Below are 5668 nucleotides of genomic sequence, written 5' to 3'. Positions count from 1 at the left end.
TAGGCTATATTGTGTAAAGTTGATTACGCTGAATTATCAAATTTTTTAATGATTATTTTCATAGGTTTGGTCCTACAGAACCAAGAACAGTCTGTTTGTTTATATCCATGCACATTTACTTATATATTTATTACTGTATGAATATGCGGCTGTAGTTATTTATTTATTTGTTTATTTCAAGTTTTGTCCTCCAAAATCGACAACAGTCTATTTCAGACATTTCTGATTCATGATAAATTGAGAACTGATAAGTGCGCTGATAGTATAAGAAATCTGTAGTGAACCGAACATTTGAATGATGGGATGAAAAGATATGTTAATGTTATAGCAGAAATGCTACAAATAAAGCACATTGGTAGTATGTTTATTTGATTCTCAGAGTCTTTCAAGCTATAGGCCTATATATTAAGGAGTTTGGGTTGGCATGAAACCAAATATTTCTCACATTATGAAAAATATAAATTTTGTCTGTTTACCCACCATGTGCCTTCTACTATTATCCATCCATTCAGTCTATATATATCAGCTCCTGATTGAGGATTCTTTAGCTCTATGATAACGATTCACATGCTAGCTGTTCCCCTGCCAGCTCATTGGAATGAATGAAACTTTATCCCTTCTGATCCAAGGCTGATCTCATCCTTCTGAAGACATTTCTCACCCACAGACCCCCGACTCAAAAGGGAATACAGAGAGTTCATGCAGTACTTCATCTAAGCTCTATTCATGCCCTGCACTGAATAAAGCTTCTGTCTGGTTGATCCATTTGCATGTTGAACTGTACGTCTTATTTACTGAGTGTCTTCTAGTAACAAGTTCTGACAATGATCAGACATTAATAGATCTCATATGACAACAAGCATGATTTATTTTTTCCATGAAATTACATGTAAAACTTCCTGAAATGCAAAGATCTGGAATAATAAAAACATTAATAAAGCTTCTGTCTGGTTGATCCATTTGCATGTTGAACTGTACGTCTTATTTACTGAGTGTCTTCTAGTAACAAGTTCTGACAATGATCAGACATTAATAGATCTCATATGACAACAAGCATGATTTATTTTTTGATTGTAAAACTTCCTGAAATGCAAAGATCTGGAATAATAAAAACATTTTTCTTCGGTGCCAGTTCTGATGATGTATCACCCAATGACTGCTGAACAGCTATTTCTTGTTCTAATGTGATGATTCATGCTGATCAAACATTTTTGCAAAAAGCATCTTACTGCCAGCTGACTCTCTGTACTGCTTCAGGCCAGTAAAATGCAGTACAGGATACAGGGCTATTTTGGAGGATGAATTATTCCACTGGTAAAGCAAAGCATATTTAATATGAAGTCACAGTTTGGGAGGGAGGGAGTGGAGGACGGGTTAAAGGTTGGTTTCTTGTGGCTGTTGGGCCCCAAGTTACTGTCAGGTCTGATCAGTCTCCTCCACTTTTACTGGTTAGAAAAAAAGTGAACCCAACCTGGAGGCCAGAGATGGGGCCTCTCTACTCTTCTTCATTCAAAACATTGATGCTGGACAGACAGAGACATTTTGCTCCCTCAAACCATGCTGAATACAGTCTTATTGTGGAGTCACTGGCTTGCCAATCAAACATGTTCTGAATTACTTGGGAAACATTTCTTATCAATGTTAATATAAGGCCTTAATATGAGTGTATATGATTTTAAACATGCAAAAATGCTATTTCATTTAGTGAAAACCGTTTGATGAGAAAAAAATACTGAGTGCACCGTTAAAGTGACAAATTCAGAAATGTGAAAAATTAAAAGAAAAAACAAACAAACAGAAAAACAGCTGACATTTGATATTTTTTACATTGTTTTATTGGGATTTAAGGTGAACATATATTTCATGAAAAACTCCTTCTGGCCATGGATTCACATGAAGCACTGAAACTCTGAGTGTCAAGATTCCAGTCAGCACTTTCCTCTTTCCTCTCTTCAGATATCGCTAAACTTCCTCGGGATTAAAGACCTCTCAGGACTCCAGTTTGCGGTAAATATCACAGCCAGTGACTTAAATGGTTTAGAAAAGTGAGGGCATTATAATCACACCTTAAACTGGTCAACATGCCAGACAACATTTCTATTTCTTCTAAGTTTAAAAAAGCTGAGCCTTGTTCATCTACACGAGCAGAACAAATTTATGTTTAAAATTACTCAGAAACCCATTCTAATAATGCACTACATTCAATTTTGTGCAAAAATGTACATAACATTTGGTTTGCAAACGTCTTACTCAGGTATTTGTTCTGCTTTTGTTTCATCAATAAGGCCCATTGACAGACACTTTTCGCCACATGTCTATATTCGTCATGGTAGTGTTTCAAGTTCAAGTTCCCACTGGGCACATCATTTATAAAAATGGTCTCTGCAATTATTATTGACTCACTACGAGGTATTAAGGATGACTTAATAACTCCAGTAATTTCAGGCCATGACCCTCAATGGCACCAGTCATTTAAAATGAGGGCTATTATGGAAGAACAAAGGCCATTAGATTGGTTCAAAGACCCAAAGAAGATTATTTTAACAAAAAATTCACCACTGAACTGTTATTGGTTATTCTCTATATTTGTGAATTACCAATAGCATTCACAGTGAGAGAGAGAGAGTATGAGTGATCATATGTGTAAATGTCATATCAGGCAACAGGTAACATTTAAGAAAAAAAAAAACAATCAATTGACAGTAAAGACATTTATAAAGTTACAAATAATTTTTATTTCAAATAATTGCTGTTCTTTAGAACTTTCTATTTATCAAAGAATCCTGAAAAAAATACATCACGGTTTCCACAAAAATATTAAGCAGCACAACATTGATAATGTTTCTTGAGCAGCAAATCAGCATATTAGAATGATTTCTGAAGGATCATGTGACACTGAAGACTGGAGTAATGGCTGCTGAAAATTCAACTTTGCCATCACAGGAATAAATTACATTTTAAAATATATTCAAATAGAACATAGGTATTTTAAATAGTAATAATATTTCACAATATTACAAAAAAATATAAATTCTCCTTTCATTTTTTTAAAGGGAAAGAACAACAGCATACAAGTTTGACCAAATTTTGACTTTTTTGCGAACTGTTAAAATCTAAAAATCTAGATTTTATGTAGTCTAGTAATGAGACATTTCAGGTAAATGTTTCAAGTAAAATTACAGTGAGAGAGCTGAAGCCTTTCTGAATTTACTGCGGGGAATCATGAGAATGTTGATGAGGTCCAGTGACAGCTCATTAATTCACTGCACATACGCTCCATATCACAGCTCATTTTCAGACATTTAAAAACATGATGAATTGACCATCAGTATAACATCTCACATTTAAATCAAGGCTGAGAAATGCTAATCGATGCACTGATTTGTAGACATGCAGTCATGTGTGAAATGGGTCTGACATTTTCATGTTAGTTCAGGGTTTGACTCACCAACGTCTCAGCTGCAGTTTAACTCTATATTCTAAGTAAAAACTTCATGTGCATCACATAAGAAATTCCCTGTGAAGATTCAAACTTTCTCTGTCTCTTCAAAACTTCATCTGACCTTCAGTTGATGAACTGAAGAGAACTACAGCGAACCAAGTAGCTTAGAATTTGAAACCACAAATTAAAGTCCGCATTGGTTTCATATAACATGTTACCACTTAGTCTGTGATATAATGTATAAATAGCCTACAGTGGTCCAAAAGTCTGAGACCACATTAAAATCACATTGGTGGGAAGAAAGAACACAAGCTTTTACATAAAAGGAAATGTCTGCATGACTTCTAGGTCAATAATACAATGTAACACTTGATATTTACTTTGTTTATCTCCTTTGTACAGACAGTCAGATGTTCCTGCTTCCATTAAAACACAAGATCATTCTCAAATCATGCTGGAGAATGTATCATTAGGTTTCACAAACACTTGTGGAGTTCATGTCCTCTTACTTTTAAAATCCTCCAAATCAGCAGACGGTCAAATGTGTGTCTTGTTTAAAGGGGGTTGAAACTTAATACATGTAATTTTGAGTGATCTCATTTCCTGTCAGCACATCTTGATATGTGGCTTCTTAAATTGCATGTATTACAAGTACATCACATTTCACTTGGACCCTGCAAAAGATCAGATCGAGACATTTAATCTGAGGCCAATCCATTAAGAGGAACTCCTGGAGCTTTATATTACACATGGAAGTATAAGAGATATCGCACAAATATGTTTTACTTGAAAGATAAAACAGAGACTTATGCCCCAAGATTATTCCACATACTGTAAACTGTCCAAATATTAAAGCTGCAAATAAAAGACAACGGTTATGTAGTTAAATACTGCTGCTATAATTGAAAACATGCAACCAGGAATCAACTCCAGTGTAGTGACAGAATTAATTTACTATAATAATCAAACTTGCAGGTAGTAGTACTGTATAATAGTCATGCATGATGCAGCCATATTGTCAAACAAATTTATTCACTTGACTGTCATATTTCAACTGCCTAATCTGTTGACTCAAGCCTTTCTAGGGACCTTTTTGGCAGAAATAGACACATTTGTTTGTGTGTGTATGCTTTGGAAAAGGGAGAAATGAACCATGCACTCATTACGACTTACCTTTACATTCATTTCTTTACAAGATGCTTCTTTCCAAAGCAGCTTCCAAATCATCCATTTAGTATGGTCATGGTTGTGATACACACCTCTGCAATCAACAGGGAACCCAGTTTGAAAACCCAGACAAAGAAATGTTTCTTTAAATGTATTATTGGCAGTTAATTTAATTAAAAAGCATCAAAGCAACCAAACAGTAACTCTAAAATGTATCCGCAATCACCCACAACAGCCTTGTACTTTCACACAGGCAAGTACAACTCACATTTTCTTAGGAGATTCAAATCTACTAAAATGTTTTCTAGGCTTGATTGTGTTTATGGGGTGCAGTCTAACATGTGTTAATGCTTCGTTTAAAAAAAAACACACACATTATTTTTCACATAATTTACCTTTATTCCACACCGCTCTGTCCCTTCTCTGACAAATGCGCTGATCATTTCCTGCTTTTATGAAGCCCCGCCCTCAGAAATAGGCAATGGGCTCTGATTGGTTAGCTAGCCCAGTGTATTGTGATTGGCTAAACCGCCTCGTGCGCGTCTAAACGTCCCGCCCCTCTCCTCAGCGGCATGAAGTCCGGTTGTATTGTAAACAAAGGTGTCGTTAATATCGCTTATCAGTTTGAGCCCGATTGAGAAGCAGAGGATATTATTGAAGAGGATCGTGCAGAACCTGTGCAAGCACGGCTTTTAATGGTAGGCCTATGTTTTTTGTTTGTTGTTGTTTCATACTTTTAGATATGCTGTTATTTGTAAATGCTACTGCTTATGTTTTAAAGCTTTAATCAGGATAAAACCATATATTAAAAGCTATATATGGTTTTATCCTGATGATCATTTCCTTCTTTTATGAAGCCCCTCCCTCAGAAATATGCGATGGGCTCTGATTGGTTAGCTAGCCCAGTGTATTGTGATTGGCTAAACCGCCTCGTGCGCGTCTAAACGTCCCGCCCCTCTCCTCAGCGGCATGAAGTCCGGTTGTATTGTAAACAAAGGTGTCGTTAATATCGCTTATCAGTTTGAGCCCGATTGAGAAGCAGAGGATATTATTGAAGAG

At 35.9% G+C, this 5668-nt stretch overlaps 1 long non-coding RNA gene across 1 annotated transcript; it reads right to left on the bottom strand.

The window, feature by feature from the left end:
- Window positions 1–3811: 3811 nt before the first annotated feature.
- LOC107741299 (uncharacterized) lies at window positions 3812–5034 on the bottom strand. Its single transcript, XR_001640190.1, has 3 exons — window positions 5005–5034; window positions 4616–4703; window positions 3812–4116 (listed from the first exon to the last, which is right to left on the bottom strand). It is a non-coding gene; the product is annotated as an uncharacterized LOC107741299 (long non-coding RNA).
- Window positions 5035–5668: the final 634 nt, after the last annotated feature.

The sequence above is a fragment of the Sinocyclocheilus rhinocerous genome, unplaced genomic scaffold, assembly GCF_001515625.1.
Source record: "Sinocyclocheilus rhinocerous isolate Xijiao unplaced genomic scaffold, SAMN03320098_v1.1 scaffold615, whole genome shotgun sequence".
Classification (NCBI taxonomy): Eukaryota; Metazoa; Chordata; class Actinopteri; order Cypriniformes; family Cyprinidae; genus Sinocyclocheilus; species Sinocyclocheilus rhinocerous.
The sequence above is the reverse complement of the archived record's forward strand: the minus strand, read 5'-3'. Positions and strand labels throughout refer to the sequence as shown.